This window comes from Papio anubis, chromosome 11 (genome assembly GCF_008728515.1).
Source record: "Papio anubis isolate 15944 chromosome 11, Panubis1.0, whole genome shotgun sequence".
Classification (NCBI taxonomy): Eukaryota; Metazoa; Chordata; class Mammalia; order Primates; family Cercopithecidae; genus Papio; species Papio anubis.
In genome coordinates, this window is record NC_044986.1 from 1,578,561 (window position 1) to 1,595,784 (window position 17,224).

Genomic DNA, 17,224 nt, shown 5'->3' on the forward strand with positions numbered 1-17,224 from the left:
ACCATATGATCCAGTGCTGTGGTTTGGATGTGGTTTGTTCCCACCAAAATGCATGTTGAAATTGGATCCCCAATGTGGCAATGTTGTTATGGGAGTGGATCCCTCATGACTAGATTAATGCCCTTCCATGGTGGTGAGTGAGTCCTCACTCTCACAGCAATAGATTAGTTCCCAAGGGAGCAGGTTGTTATTAAGGGTCTGGCTTCCTTGGTTTTCCTCTCTCACTTCCTCTCTTAACATGTAATCTCTTTGCACACACCATCTCTCCTTCTGCTTTCTCCCATGTGTTGAAGCACTGTGAGGCCCTTACCAGGAACAACTGCCCAATCTTGAACCTTCCAGCCACGAGAATTGTGAGCCAAATAAACCTCTTTTTAAAAAAAATAAATTATCGAGCCTCAGGTATTCTGTTACAGCAACACTAAATGAACCAGGATATTCAGCAATCGCACCTCTTGGTATTTATCCAAGGGAGTTAAAGACTCAGGTCCCCACAGAAAACCTGCACGTGGATGTTTATAGCAGCTTCCCTGACAGTTGCCAGAACTTGAAAACAACCAAAATGTCCTTTACTAGATAAATGTATAAATAATTTGTGGCACATCCAGACAATGGAACATTATTTAGCACTAAAAGGAAATGAGCAATCAAGCCCTGAGAAGACGTGGAGGAACCTTAAATGAATATTACCAGTAAAAGAAGCCAGTTGGAAAAGGCTAGAGACCGAATGAATCCAACCATATGACATTCTGGACAAAACAGAGAGAGTAAAAAGATCAATGGTTGCCAGGGGCTAGGGGGTAGGAGGGATGAACAGGTGGAGCACAGGGAGATTTTAGGACAGTGAAATGATTCTGTATGACGTTATAGTGGTGGATGCACGCTTTTCTGCATTTGCCAAAACCCATAGAATGTGCAACACCAAGAGAGGTCCCTAATGTAAACTGTGGATGTTGGGTGACGATGGCGTGTAAATGTAGCCTAATCAGTTTTAATAAGTGCAATGCTGTGGTGGGGGACGTTGCTAGTGGAGGAGGCTGTGAGGGTGTGGGGCTGGGAGGTACATGGGCACTCTTAGTACTTTCTGCTCAATTTTGCTGTAAACCTAAAATTGTTTCAAATGTTAAACTTTAGTATTTAGAAAGTCTCAGAAAAAGCATGCTGAAGTTTTAGATTGGATAATATTGTAAAATAACTTAAAAATCACCCATATTTAAGCAATTGTTCTCTAATAGCTATTTCTGGGAGTGTTCTGTCTAGCCCACTTCTTCTCCTAGTGGAAAGGTCTTCCTCCCATAAATCTGCATAGATGGATAGTGAGTTAACTGAGTTGCTTTATTTTTACTCCCATTTTCACTTGATGACTGCCCTGTGTTTTTTTTTAGAACTCCTGAAATAATACGGACAAATTAATTAAGATGACAAGTTGAGTATGAATATTACATTTCCTTTTTAGTATCATGATTTGGAGAGACTGTAATTTGAATTTACTGCATTTTAATCCCTAAAATACCTATTCAGTCTTTGGGGTGAGGAGAAAAGAATGTTTTTGGGACACATTTTGCTTTAGGCAAATGGACCTTCTGTCTTGGTAGAGGCTCCCAAGGAGTATGGGGAGGAAACCTCTAGATGCACCCAGGCGCTCAGCAGCTCCAACTCATGCAACTACCATGCCTTCTCTTTGCTTGTTCCTGAGCTTGGTCACCCCTTCCTACAAGAAAAAAAGAAAAAAATGTGACAGAGCAGTCAGCCTTCAGGCCTGGACACAGACATGGCCCCCAACCCAGGGCCTCCAGAAGGCGAATGGGCATCATCAAATGCTTTTTCAGGTTTCAACAAGAGTCATGGAAATGATTTCTTTCCGCCAGGGAACTCAGAGGTCATGGTGTTTTCAATGAAGTTTGTCTGGAAAAAAAGGTGTGAAGAGGGAAAAGGATCCTTGCTGTATGAGCTTCTGCGGCTCACGTGCCTTTACTTCTATCTTTTTTCATAGAGATGATGTCCAAACACCATCTAAAGGCAATCGTCAGATGGTGAGGTTAAGATGAAGATATTTCCTTGCTACAGTTCTACCCAAGGGACAAGATGAATTGTATCCTCTGAGTTCTTGCCCCATCTTGTCCAGGATGTCCAACTGGGCTAAACTAATAAAATCAAACCCGGCATCTGGCCAGAATCAGCCTTGAGTGAATGACCTCGTCCAGTGATGATGCCCTGGGTGGGGAGCAGCTCTCAAAACGTGCACCACTGCAGGGCGCGGTGGCTCAAGCCTGTAATCCCAGCACTTTGGGAGGCCGAGGCAGGCAGATCACCAGAGGTCGGGAGTTCGAGACCAGCCTGACCAACACGGAGAGACCCTGACTCTGCTAAAAATACAAAATTGGCCGGGCGTGGTGCTGCATGCCTGTAATCCCAGCTACTCAGGAGGTTGAGGCAGGAGAGTCACTTGGACTGGGCAGGCAGAGGTTGCGGTGTGTTGAGATTGCACCACTGCACTCCAGCCTGGGCAGCAAGAGTGAAACTCCTCAAAACAAACAAAAACAAAAACAAAATCAAAAAACAAAACCATGCACCAGCTTTCTCCTGTTATCACCACCTCCCAATCCTCCTCTGATCCAACAGACCAAGTTGGGTCCCTGCTCATGCTGCCCTGCACCTGTGCACACCTTCATCTGCTCATGCTTTTAAGTAGAGAGCGCTTTGGTGATGTGGTGGGCAGCCCCGCAGGCTTAGGTGAACCTGAGGGGACGTGGTCAGCAGCTCCGCTGGCTTAGGTGTCCCTGGGGCAGGGGCCGAGTCTTGCTCATCACTGACCCCAGTACCCAGCCCCACTTGCTCAAGGAGGGGTGCTGGGCATCATGGCCAGAGGGCTGCAGGCCTGCCCAGCTGCTCCTTATCACAGTCTCTGGGCTCCTGGCTTCTTTGGAAATTTCTGTTTTGGTTTTCAAAGCATATCCCTTCTTGCTGACAAGCGGTTGTTTTTTAAAATCACAGACATGGCAAGAGTCAAAAGTCCTCCAGGGTGAGAGTGAACACATATTGTGAAGGTCAACACGCTGGCATCAGCATGTCCAAGGGGGCCCTCAGGATGTCCCCCGATGCAATGATGTCCCCCATCATTTGTGCCCAGCAACTTCCACATGTCTCCCTGGTTCTCCTCGTGTTCTACCCCTCTCAGGTCCTGGATGCTGACCAGAGGGGCTACATCTGTGGGCCTCCTTCCCCTCTGGCTTCTGCTAAGTTTGGCCAAAGGGACCTGGGCAGGGCTGTGGAGAGAGAGAATGCAGAGCGCTCAGAGCCTTTATTCTCCACTTCCTCTCCCGGGGCAGGCTGGAGATGGCTGTGCCCCTCCTGTAAGGGCTTGGCTCCTGTTGGGTGGTCCTCTGCTCTGGGGCTCACCTCAGGACTCCCCAGTTTCCCGTCCCCAGTGGTGGTGACAGAGCCTTGCTGTGATTCCCGGGTGTGGCCTCCCTGACTGTCCCTACACCTCTGTACTGACCCCCTTTTGGGACTTTCTGAGAGTTGCCCAGTTCAGTTGAGTGTGCTGTCCTCTGTGCAGGCTGGGGTGGAGTTGAGAAAGACCAATTCAACCCTCATTCAGACCCTGCTTGCTGATATGTCCTCCGCTCTGTGGTGCTGTGGCCACCCAGGACCAGCTCCCCCTCATCTCATCCCTGCACCCAGTGCTACCCAGATGCTTTTCCTGCTGCGGCCACAGAATCTGAATGGCCAGAGTCCTGCCAGCTACATGTTAGGGTGGGCTTTCTGGTGTTTGTCTGGGAGCAGTGTGGAGATGTGGATTGTTAAAAACCACGTTCTACCAGCAGATCTTGGCTTCAAAGAGCACCTTCTATTGTGTAAATGGAATTGAAAAAGCTCATCATGGAAAACAAGAAGCATTTTCAGCTCCTAAATTAGAGAATTTATGGTAATAAATCAAGAGAGTCTGCTCTAATAATCACAGGAAAAAACATGATAATATGATTTAATCTTAAAATATTTCTAACATAATATTAGAAAAATTATATTTCACCTAATGTCTGGTTAGCCTGTTGTGAATGTATGCAAATATCTCAGGAAATATTAATATATACTGCCAGCTTTAGCTAATTAAAGAAATAGTTTTAGGAGTAACGGCCTCCTGATAATTTAATCACTGTTCAGTCTTTGCAGATAATTATCGTATTTGTTATTAAGTTCTCTCTGATTTTCCAAGGAATGAGAAATCTGATATAATCTTTTACTACGTGAGCCAAAAATTAAATTTTATTTAATTGTGAAAATTATTGTGATCTGAGGATTTTAGAGCCTAATTCCAGAAACATTTCTTTCTTCTAGAACTGCCCAGTGTTGCATTTTACAGCACTTGAACTCTGGGTTGCTGAGGAAGTGAACAGCTCTATGGCCAATAAAAGGCAATTAGGCTGAGATAAATTGTTGTAGAACAAATGATCTCATAAGAAGGTTTCCTTATGCTTACGCCTTATGAATAATTTTCTCACTGAGACTTTTTGAGGTATAATTTTAAAAATGATATTAATCATAGCATTTTTAAAAATAAAAAAGTGAAATGATCCAGAGTGTTTAATGATAATTAGGTGGCCCAATAAATAACTTGCGCTTATGTAATCCACATTAAAGGCAATATGATTCAGTCTTTAAAATTAAATTTTCAGAGTTCTTAAGACTGTTGTAGTTATAACTTTAAGTGAGAAAAAGAGTAAATTATTTAAATTGGCAGGACCAGAAAAACTATAGAAAAAAAAAAGCTGAAAGGAAATATATAAAAAATATTAAGTAGGTCCCCCAGAGTGGTGAAATTATACAGGCTGAGCGTCTTGAATCTAAAAATCTGACATCGGAAAGGCTCCAAAATCAGAAACTTTCTGAGTGTTGACATAATGCTCAAAGGAAATGCTCATTGGAGCATTTTGGATTTTAGACTTTTGGATTCAAAATGCTCAACCAGTAAGTGTTATGTAAATATTCCAGAATCCAAAATTCAAAGCATTTCTGGTCCCAGGCCTTTTGAATAAGAGATAACCTGTACGAGATTTTCATTTTCTTATTTTCTACTTCTGTTTATTCTCCACATTGTGTACCAGGAACATAAAAGATGTTCAGTAACTAAGTATGTTGAGTGTATAATCAGGGTAAGAACTCATTACTTTTTAGTCTTTTTTGGTAACTTAGGTTACGAGGTCTGCAGGGCCAGTGTTGTGGAAGGCACCGCTCTCTCCGACTCTTGGCAGGAGAAAGAGACGTTGACTGCCTGTCTGCCAACAATGCCAGTCCCTTGTTAGCATACAAGGATGACTGTGCCTGGTGCCCTCGCTACTGGAGCTCCAGTCCAGAGCTGGTGATGGGTCAGTGGACAAAGGACCATGAAAAAAGAAAGAATGGAGCAAGGACAGTAATCAAGTTCTCAGGGTGATTTGCTCACTGAACATCCCTGCCCCACTGAAGCAGGCAAACCAGGGGACTTGCCTTGGCCGATGAAATTGGAGTACAAGTGTCATGTGAGAGTAAGGCCATGTGACTTGCCTTGGCCAATGAAATGTGAGCAGAAGTGTCATGGGGCTCTCCTGGGCAGAAGCTAAGAGCCACTATTTGTTCACCATGCGCTCATTTCCTGTCTCTCTGACAGGCTGCCATGCTCCAGTTTGTAGGTGTCCATCCACCTGTGAAGGGCTGAGCCAAGCCCTGGGCATGGGGTGAGTGACAGGCAGATCTTCGTGGTGGGAAGCCTCTGTGATTACAGGACATTTGTTACTTGGTATAACCCAGCCTGTTCTAACTGACAGGAAACACAGCTCTGATTTACAGATAACACTGTACTAACGAGTCTATCACGTGCGTCTTGATTGACATCCTTGAATGCCATTGTAGGTTGGGGGATGGGGTCTGAGTTCTGGTCCTTTTTCCCCAGGCTTCATCTCCTGTGTCAATTCAGGCAAGAGGAAGAGAGAGGAGGAAGCTTCCAGATCCAAGCCAGAGGAGGTGGATGCAGCACCCATCGCCCAGAGCTTTGGGGCCTGGCCCAGCCTCTACCTGGCCGAGACACCCAACACCAACCCCACCCACTTGGGCATGCAGAAGAGTCTGAGACAGTGCACACTGACCCGCGGCAGAGTTACAGGTGACATTTGTTTTGTTTCTACATCCTAAACCTTTCTACGGTAGATGAACGTGTTGTAATAGGACTTTTGCTGCTAGTTAGAGATGCACGTTGCTGATGCACCCTCTGCAAGACCTTCTGGCACCGTGGTCCTCAGCCTTTTTGGCACCAGGGACACGTTTTGTGGAAGACGATTTTTCCACAGACTGGGAGTGGGGGGATGGTTTGGGGATGAAACTGTTCCATCTCAGATCATCAGGTATTAGGGTCTCACAAGGAGTGGGCAACCGAGATCCCTCGAAAGCACAGTTCACAATAGGGATTGTGTTCCTATGAGAATCTAATGCCGCAGCTGATCTGACAGGAGGGGGAGCTTGGGCGCCAATGCTCCTCAGCCTGCTGCTCACCTGCTGTGTGGTCTGGCTCTTAACAGGCCACAGACTGGTACCGGTTCATGGCTGGGAGTTGGGCACCACTACCCTGCTGGACAGGGAGCCTCTAAGGTGTCGTGGCTGCCAGTGCAAAGCCTGCCTCCCTATGCCTCCCCTGTAAATCCCCTGCACCTCCCTGCACCTCTCTCTAGTCCCTCCTCCAGTGCCCTTCTTGGTGATGAGGAGGCAATTGAGGTCAGGGGCTTATTCCCCAGTTGCCACTGGCAATGGGGTTCCTCTGTGTGCTGGATTGGCGAGGGGACTAGCTCCCAAATTCTATCCTGAAAGTCTGCTTTCTAGAGCTTTCAGGTTTGGTATCAGTGGTCTTGGATGGAGCTTCTCCAGCAGAGCTAGGGACAAAAACTTGAGTTCAGGCTGTTTCCTTGGGCAGGGGTCTCAGGGCTCAGGCGAGCAGGAGTGAGGAGAGTGAGGGAGGGAAGGAGTGAATGGGAATACCGGATGGCTTATCCAATGAATAGCTGCTTGGGGTGACTGGTGCTGGGCCCTTTGAGACCTTCTGAGGCCCTTTATGAAATGCATCTCAGCACAGTCCCCTTGGGACAGTAAAGGAAAGAGAATTTGTTATCTGCTTCTGTCCTGGCCAGTGGAGGCTCTGTGTTGGTGACCTGCATACCTGTGATTGCTGAGCAGCCTCCTGGAAGGTGGCCCTTCCCAGGGCCAAGGCAGGAAGTAAGAGGTGAGCAGGTCTCTGAGCCCAGGTGGTGTCAGGTGACACCTGTGCAAAGCTGATCGGAGCCTGGGAGGTGCGGTGAAGTGGCGAGGTGAGGCTGGGAGGGTTTTCATGTGGGGTATAAAAGGTTTCCCATAGAATTACCTTACATAATGAGGTTTTGCACATGAGATGGGGCACACTCCTCGCTGTTCTGCACCCTGGATAATCCCTGGAGTGTGGGGCAAGGGAACATTTTATAGAATAGGACTGGTGGGAAGGTTCCCTGTAGGGGACAGCCAAGGAGAAAGAAAGAAAGATTTTGCAAAACACCAAGCTGAAGTTTAGCTGCACTCTGCAGCTTTGGCGGCCTGACCCCAGAGCACGTGCTGGTCCTGTGAACTTTGATGCCGCTGAGCTTTCCCTCATGCAGTTCCCTGCTTCGAATACGTGTCTTTCACATTGGGGATGAGGTTACACTTCTCTTTCCTCAGCTGAAATGGCAACTTTTCCTCCCTGCCACCCCTCAAGTCAGACAGAAGAAAACGCTTCTTTCTCTTGCTCCCGTAGTGCCTTTGGATGGACACTTGTCACATTAGGTTATAATTTAGATTATAATTCTTTTTTTTTTGAGACGGAGTCTCGCTCTGTCACCCAGGCTGGAGTGCAGTGGCGCGATCTCGGCTCAGTCACCCAGGCTGGAGTGCAGTGGCGCGATCTCAGCTCACTGCAAGCTCCGCCGCCTCCTGGGTTTACGCCATTCTCCTGCCTCAGCCTCCTGAGAAGCTGGGACTACAGGCGCCCGCCACCACACCCGGCTAATTTTTTTTTGTATTTTTAGTAGAGACGGGGTTTCACCATGTTTGCCAGGATGGTCTCGATCTCTTGACCTCATGATCCACCCACCTCGTCCTCCCAAAGTGCTGGGATTATAGGCGTGAGCCACCGCGCCCGGCCTAGATTATAATTCTTATATATGTGTATATACATCTGCTCATTCTCCTTGCCAGGCTATGGGCCTTTTGAAGGCAGAAATTGTATCTTAATTTTCTGAGTGTTCAGCACCCAGCCCAGTGACCAGTCCAGCCATGTGATAAATAACTATTGCATGGAATTAAATTATCTTGTACAATAATTATATATAAATATGTTTTATATGAATAAGGACAAAAATATATACATAATTGTTTATGTTTTATATATGTTTATGCATATATAAAACACATATATCTCCTATATATTTACCTTTACATATTATAACGACAAAATGGAATCAGGGTGCGCTTAGTTTGACTTCTCAGAAAACTCACAGTGGCTCATAGCTACCGGTTCCTTTTCACTGTGATTAGAGCCTTTTAATTTGCAACCATCTCAGTGAGATCGATTTCTAGGTATTTTCTTTAAAGCAAGTGTCTTCATTCTGTACTATGTTCTTTCAAATTTGCCTGTGGAACTTTGTGAATGTGCACGCGTGTTCATTTTCCCAGGGAGATTCTCCCAAATTTTATTAGGTTTTCAAAAGCATCCATGACCAGTTAAGAAATGCTGCCTTGAGGCTTGTACTTAGATTATATTTGTCACATGTAGGATTAACAATGAATAAATTCACATATTTTACCATTTTCCCCTAAATAGATGAGAACAATGTGTTCATTGCTACCTCTACCAAAACATAGTTGTAGTGTGGACTTCACTTTTTGGAACATGACTTGTGACACTGTTACCACCACCTGGTGGCAGCATATTTTAATCACATACTTGGTTTTTGAAATGGTGAATAAATTAGAATTAAAAAAAGAGTCAAGTCAATAAATTCAAATCTATATAATGCCGGCAATAGATGTCACTTCAGTCAAAACCCAGTGTAATTGTTTTTTTTTTCCACTGAGTTGGCCAGAGCTTTTAGGTGGCACAGGAAAAGGCGAGCCCAGCTCCAAGGACTGTATGGTGTGCACTGACAACACTGTTACCTTAGCCTCCTTGGCCTGGGAACATAGGTTCCAGAAGTTTGCCTGTGCATAACCAAAGCTCCCAGCCAACAAACACTTAGACTCAGAACTGCCAGGATCCTCAGAACAGAACAAGTCTCCATGCCCCTTTTTGCAGCAGATCGTAACTCAGTGGAACCAGTTCCATTGTGATCAGTGATCTAGGACATTCAGACTTGTACAGACTTGTGTATTTTCTTTCGAAAAAGATAATCTTTTGAAAAAATTCAATGTTATCCTTAAAATGTTGACACTTATGTCTTAAAGACATGACATTTACAGTGATGTTTCTTAGGCCCGTTTTTCTTTGTCAGACGCACGCACGTACCCATTAGTTCCTGTGTAGGATGATAAATGCAGTGAGAGCTTGATGAAGATTCTGTGAATGAATCACCACAGAACCCTTCTCCTTGGCCAAGTGGGTCTGATACACAACAAAGGACCTGACTTCTTCCATTTAGCACCTCTGGGGGAATCAGTTTGTTGAAGCTTCAGTGGGGCTATAGATCCACATAATTCTTTCTTGAGAAAGCTCCTCTTGCTTAGGATTGATCTTAAAAAGCAAGAATTAGGGGAAAAAAGAAGGGGACTAACCTTTGCTGAATTTTGGGAAATGGGGATAGCAATGCTAGAAACAAAGGGTAGGCAAGGGCCTGTCAACCACCCTGCAAGGGAGTTGGGCGGCCAGAGGAGCCCAGTCCACCCTGAGAAGAGCCGTGGGCTGTGAACGTGGCAGGTGATAGAGGGGAAGGCGCTCATGGTGGCCTGGCTCCTGCCTGATGTGCAGAAGCAGAGAGCACAGCAGCTCTCTGTCCCCTAGGGCAGCTCTGCAGGGTCAACCTGATGAGCTCTGATGCTCACCTTTCTCCTCATTTCAACTGTCACTGCTTTTGTGTAATGTTGGCCCAGCATCCCTGTAGGAGTTGGGGGGATTGGCTTTGGAGTAACACCCAGGCTGGGAGCTGGTTCTGCCATTTATTCTCTGGGTCATGTCCAGCAAGTTGCTTCTCTGCGTCTCATTTTTTCCGTCTGTTAAATGGGGATAACAATGGTGTCTGCCTCATGGACGGCGGTGAGAATAAAACCAGGTAATTGATGCAAAAGGCCCGGGGGCGTGTCTGGTGCATAGTAGATGGTCAATGAATAGTAAATAGGTTTTTGAAGTTGCTTATTTCAGTTTTCTTTTGAGTAGTAGCCAGTAGAGGCCAGATGGCTTCTGAACTATCACAGTTGATTTTCTATATGCTCTCGGGTATAAAGTTACTGCGGAATTCAGTGAGCTGCAAGGTGTCACGGAGAAGAAACAGGCTGTGGTAGCATCAGTGGCCTTTTGGGGGACTAAGTCCAGCCCTGGGCCTGGAATGTTCTGGGCCCTGGAGGAAGGAGTCAGGAGTGCCGTGGGGAGTGTCTCAGCAGGCCAATGGCAGGGGAAGGGGAAAGTCTACAGAGCAGGACTACTGGGCAGTTTCTACTGCTGTAGGGGAGAATCAAGGATAAATTTCGCAAGTTTAGCTGCACTCTGCGGCTTTGGTGACCCCAACTCAGAGTACTAGCTGTTCCCGGGAAGGTGTGGAGCGGGAAGCAAGGGGCCTTTTGGCTCGGGCAAGGGTGTCTGGTTCCAGGCCAGGGTCAGTATGCACGGAGGCTGTGACTGTGGGCGAGCCAACCAACCTCGCTGGGTCACAGCTGCTGCATCTGTAAATGGCGGTCACAGCGATGACAACCTCCAGTTGTTGTGAGAAGACACCATTTATGACACTTAGAGCCACGCTGGGCCCAGAGTCAGCCCTGCGAAGGCAGGAGGAATCATCAGTCATGTTGACGTGGACGTGGAGGGGTGGCTGACGCGGACGTGGAGGGGTGGCTGACACGGACGTGGAGGGGTGGCTGATGCGGATGTGGAGGGTTGGTTGACGCGGACATGGAGGGACAGTTGACGCAGACGTGGAGGGACGGGTCCCTCCATTGCACGTGGTGAGGGGAGGAGCCAGAGGTGATACTGGAGTGTCCACCCTGCACAGGATGGGAGGCCCAGAGGAGAGACTGGCTTGGAGGCGGGGGGAGGGGAGCTCCTCTGGCCTGCTGGGGTTGAGACTGGGGGCCTCTGGCTGACATGGCAGGATTGACTAGGTGTAGTGTGCAAATGGGTCCCACTGAGGAAGTCTATAGTGGCCACACTGTGGCAAGGGCAAGGCTGAGGTCCCATGGGCAGGGCCACTGTCCACTTCAGCAGTCAGAGACATGTGACCAGTTGTTGCACCAACAACCTCTGACTCTCAGTGGCTCCAGGCACAAGGTCTGTTTTATTTCTGAAGATGTCAGACAACAGTGGGTGGTCATGACACTGAGATGGGCGCACATCATGGGATGACGAATTTCATGCTTCAACTTGACTGGATCACATGCCCAGACATTTTTTTAGGTGTGTCTGTGAGTGTGTGTCCGGATGGGGCCAGCATTGGAATCTGTAGACTGAGTAGGGCGGATGGTGCTCCCTGGTTAGGGTGGTCCCTGCAATCAGGCAAAGGCCTGAGTAGAACGAAAGGGTGGGCCTCCTGCTTTCCTCCAGTCTAATCGCCTTGAGCGGGGACATTAGTTTTTCGCTGCTTTTGGACTAGAACTGAAACATGAGCCTTTTTCTGGTCTTGAACCTGCTGGATTTTGGACTGGAACTTACACTGTTGGGTCTCCTGGGTCTCCAGCTTGCAAATGGCAGAGCTGGGACTTGTCAGCCTCCATAACTGTGTGAGCAACTCCTTACAATGAATCTCTCTCTCTCTCCCTCTCTCTCTCTCTCTCTCTCTCTCACATCAGGAAGTGCGGGAATCCTCAGTCCTTTGTCATCTTGGGAGAAAGAATTTGGCCAAGAGACAGTTTATGGAGTTTATTCTGTTATCCAAGAAGATAATTTATGGTAGGAAAATTGGAAGCAGAGGGTTTATTTAAAGGGACAATGCACTCTGAAAGATGAGACAGAGGGGGCAGCTGAAGGAGAATGAACTACAGCCCCTGAGGGTTCTATGCTGGGTTTTTATGATTTTGAATTTTTTCCTGAAGTTCCCACCTCTGTCTTAAGGCTCTGCCTTCTTTTGGGGGGGATCTAGTTTTCTCATTCTTGTCTTAAGTCCCCACCTTCTCCTCACCTAGTTCTCACCCTGGGCTTCTGGGACCCTCCCTTACTATTAGGCGGTACCCATGCCAGGCTTGTGTTGGATGCAAATTCTACCTAATGGCTGCATTGCTCATTACCCCCACTCAGGAAGGTTGTACCATGGACAGATCTGCACTTACTGCGACTGCTTGTCTCTGAATTTCTCCTTTGCTTTCTTTTCTCTTTATTGGCACGCAGCTAGCTCTGCTCTGACAGGTTGACTGTGGAGGGAGTGATGACTGGGCGTCTCTAAGGGGTGTTCCTTCCTGCATCAGTATTTCCCCTCCTCTGCTCATTTCCAGCATGCATGTTTCAGGTGGTCCCTGGAGTGTGAGACTTTTCCAGACCTCCCTTTTCTCAGGGGCTCCCTCTCCTGCTCATGTCTAGCCATCTGCCCTTTATTTTATTTTATTTTATTTTATTTTATTTTATAGAGATGGGGTTTCACTGTGTTGGCCAGGCTGGTCTCAAACTTCTGACCTCAAGTGATCTGCCTGCCTTGGCCTCCCAAAGAGCTGATATTACAGGCGTGAGCCACTCCACCTGGCCACTGCCTATTCTAACAGATCTATCTCTACCTATCTATTGATTATCTATTATCTATGTGTATTAGTTCGTTCTCATGCTGCTATAAAGAACTGCCTAAGACTAGGTAATTTATAAAGGAAAGAGGGTTGACTCACAGTTCCACATTGCTAGGGAGGCCCCAGGAAACTTACAATAATGGTGGAAGGCAAAGGAGAAGCAGGCACCTCTTCACAGGGTGGCAGGAGAGAGAATGAGAACCAGCAGGGGAAATGCCAGGTGCTTAGAAAACCATCAGATCTTGTGAGACTCACTCACTATCATGAGAACAGCATTGGGGAAACTGTCCCCGAGATCCAATTCCTGCCACCTAGTCCCACCCTTGACAAATGGGGATTATGGGGGTTGCAATTCAAGATGAGATTTTGGGTGGGGACACAGCCAAACAATATCACTGTCTATCTACCTATCTATTGATTATCTATCTATTGATCTATCTATTATCTGTCTACCCATCTATTGATTATCTGTCTATCTAATCTATCCTATTGGTTCTGTTTCTCTGGAGGACTCAGAGTAACATAGACCTGAAGAAGCAGTGCACATGGTAACCTGTGTTCTCAGTGTCCTCACGGGGTGAGGCTCATGGGGAAGGGCTGCTTTCCTCTCCTGCTCCCCACCCCCAATACAGACAGATATTCACGATCTGGCAGCCCCTTTTCCCAATTTAGGGTTCAGGAGGAGGACAAGGAACTGGATTAGAGATGTGTTGTAGGAAAGTTGGAGAGTCGGACGGGCACAATGTCACTGTAGCCAAGAGGCTTTAGGAGGAAAGAAGGATGCCAGTATTACCATTTCCTCTAAGAGCTCTGAGAAAAGGCCACTGAGTTTCTTACTTGATGAGACTCCTCCAAGAATCTGACGTTCATCAATACGTATTTCCTCCACATTGGGTAAACGAATGTGCACACTGGCCATTTAGATTAAACTCAAATTCTCTGCAGGAAAAACGACAGCTATTGTTTTCAGTTCTAGAAATAGCTGCATCACTACCCTGTTATTATAGATGAAAAAGTAAAGCACAAAAAGTGTTGGTTTGGCAAATACAAGAGAAAGATGAATAATGAAACTGTCTTGTCCCCCCAAGCAAATACTTCCAAGTCTTCAGAAACAAACAGCACAGCAAAGACTTCCATCACTCGCTTCTATGTGGGATTGAAGTCACCTCTAGAGAGAGAGTTGTCCCATTCCTGATGGCTAAGCCCCATCAGAGCTGGAGGACACCGTGGCTTAGGAGGAACAAGCAGGAATGCTGGCCCGAGACAGAGTGTCACTGCACAGAAACATGCAGAAATGTCACACCGCTGAGACAGAGGTCATAGCTACTCACACCAACTCACAGCTCACAGGGCCAGGCCAAACACGTGGTTCCCAATGAACTCCAGCACCTGGGCTGGTGCCTAGACACTTGGAGACACAGCCTTGGACAAGATCAAACTGGGCAGTTTTTTGTCGTGGGTAATTAGTTCTCTTTCACTTTAATACAGTGGCCTCTTCCTATAGCACCTAAAGCCACATGTCTACATGAAGAATCCATTCATACCTGAGACCAAAGAGAGGTATGTGTCTGGGACCACTCTGGGTAGAAGTGTAACATCTTTTGAAGTCATTCAAACTCTCCAAAGCCATCAGGGGCTGCCGGACCTCTGCCTTGGAATTTGGACATTATAGTTTTCGTTTGTTTGTATCTCGAACACCCAACCAAGCCAGCAGCTCCTAGCAGCTGGAGACCTTTTCAGCTCACCTCCATCTCCAAGAAAGGCTGAGTTTCAGGGCTTCCTTGAAAAGGAGTCTGTTGAATGTGTGTGGAAGCGGGGTGGAGCAACAATTCGGCCATGTTAGTCTTGTCTCTATCCAAGGGCGTGGTCAAAATGGACATTCAGGGTGTTTCCTGCCCCGCCACTTCCCTTCCTTCTGGTGACCACGCTCACTCGTAGGCAGCCCTGTCCCCCAGATGCCTGCGTCTCTCTGTTGTGCCTGCTACTGAAGGCCCCTGAGCAGGACAGCTGGGATCGCTGGACCCCACCCTCTGAACCCTTCCTGGTCCAGAGGGCCCACAAAAATGTCTGATGTATGATGTCTACTCAGTCCAATTCAGTGGCACGATTCTGCCCCTGGGAGACATCGGGCATGCCTCTGGGTGGTTTTGGCTGTTACTAGTCGAGGGTGCTCTGGCCATGTGGTGGATGCAGCCAGGGATGCCACTCAACAGTGCAAGGACAGCTCTCCCGGTGCAGAACAATGCAGCCCAAATGTCAGTAGTTCTGACATTGGCTGATTCCGCTTGGATTTTAACCTGAGCCTGTGGACATCTGGGATCCACTGCTCTGGGGACAGCGTACTCCCCTGGGCAGAACAAAAGTCATACATGGGATTTGGACTTGGAGACAATTCTTTCTAAAGAGGACAAGGTCAACTGAGATTGGCTGGTCCAGGTCATTACTTCCGGGGGAAGGCTTCTCCTCATCCCCTGGATGGACAGGGCCAGGATTCAGGTCTCTAGAGAGTGAGTTTTGGGAAGAACTCATCAGCCAGTCCTAGTTTCAGTTCTTCCCAGTGTCCGAGGTAGTGGGTTATGCACAAAGAGATGCAAGTGGCTCTGATGTTAATGGCGAGGCTGTTTGGACGTGAGGATATTTGGTGGGTTAGGTGGAGGTAGGAGACTCATCTGTGAAGTCGCAAGTCCTATAACAAGCTGTTTGGGAAATTGATTTGGTCTCTTCCTGCTGAATTAATTGGCTCCATTCGCTCCTTGGGAAGTTAAAGATGGTGCACTCAGCACACTGAAAGGTGGACTAATTAGCAAGGAACACACGGGTCTTTGTTCTGTGGACACTGCCTGGCTCTGAATGAGCCACGGATTCGGGGCTGTGGCTGTGATGCTCAGTGGCCGCAAGGGTGTCTTTGGCCCCAGCTCCGGTTTTTTGATTGAGGCTGGAGGAGTGAGGTTGCTGGGAGTGATGTGTGTGAGTGGGTGTGTATGGTGGGGGCCCAGGGGTGACCCCCTCATGCTTTGGGATTAGTTTGGGGTCCCTCAGCCTTGACCCAGGAGAGATGGGATAGGACCTGCTAAGGTGACCCACTGTCCCATTGCCTGGGACTGTCTCCGTTTTTGCACTGTGTGTCTGGAGTCCTGGGAAGCCCCTCAGGGCCTCTCGAACTTGGGTGGTTGGTTGGTCATTCCCTGGAGCACAGCTCCCTGCCCCCGACCCTCCCACTTAGGGAAGACCATCTGGGTCCTGTGTGCTGTCTGGGTGGCCGGGCCTCCCTGGACATCCTTGTGGGGAAGCTGTGGCTCCACTGAGGCTGCAGTGGCCACCCAGAGTGTTGTCCTGGTGAGTGAGCTCCGTGCTGTGGGGAGGCCCCTCCACCAGGTAGAACGTGAAGCCCCCACAGAGAACCTCGGTGGATTCAGCAGAGGGGCAGCCAAGAGCACTTGGGTTGTGCTTCTGGGTGGTCAGCGGAGAGCCCCAGGAACCCTCTGTGCTGGGGACAGTGATGGTGACAGTCTGGAGATGGAGAGGCCTTGGGAGCTGGTGGAGGGACGGGGCGTCGCAGGGAGAGCTCAGCTCCGAGAGCAGCTCTGGGGCTGCTGAGGTAGCCCCATTTATAATCCCCCAGAATAACGGTATCTTCTCATTATTTTAAATAAACCGTGTATGATTGCTTGTCAGTACACGAAGTGTATCTCGTTCTGGGGAGGGAGGGGGTGGGGGAGGAAAAGGAGGTGGCCAATGGAGGGTGAATGCATGTGGGGCCCATGAAGATAACAAGGTTGGCCAGGCTTCCCAGGACCCTGTGGGCCAGTGGGCATCCGGCCCCTCCAGGCTAACGGAGGAGCAAAGGACTGTCCCCTTCCCACCTCACGGAGACACAGATAATGCATTCGTTCATTAATTAATTAATTAATTCATTAATTCATACACTCCAGGATTTTGGTTGCCTCTCCTCTACAGTCTAGCAATAGAACTTAGGTGTTTGGTATTCTCATCCCAGAGTTTTTGTAGAAATTCCTGGTTATTTATAACAGTGATTCTCAGGAGGAGACAAAAATAGAAACCAAACAAAACCAAACAGCAACAGAAAGGCAGCGATCCCTGGGAGAAGATACACTGGTCAGGATTCCTGACCTGAACGACTCTCAGCTCTGGAGACTCTGCGGTTTCATAGAAGCCTTGCCTTTGTTGGACCCCTGTAGTGCCCTCTTGCCTGCCCTGTTGAAGGGTCAGGTGGTGGAGGACAAGTGAAGCAGTGGTCAGGAGGCTGAAGCTGGATGCCAGG

At 48.0% G+C, this 17,224-nt stretch overlaps 1 long non-coding RNA gene across 7 annotated transcripts in view; it reads left to right on the forward strand.

Annotated features, from left to right (window-relative positions):
* The window catches only part of LOC103887840, a 176,773-nt gene that overhangs the window by 35,910 nt on the left and 123,639 nt on the right, over nt 1–17,224 (forward strand). For 5 of the 7 annotated variants that reach the window (XR_652086.4, XR_001891630.3, XR_004176852.1 and 2 more), the window contains exons 1-2: nt 2,499–5,714; nt 5,930–6,139. This is a non-coding gene — a long non-coding RNA (uncharacterized LOC103887840). The other 2 variants (XR_002524520.2, XR_004176851.1) reach the window with 2 other exon arrangements.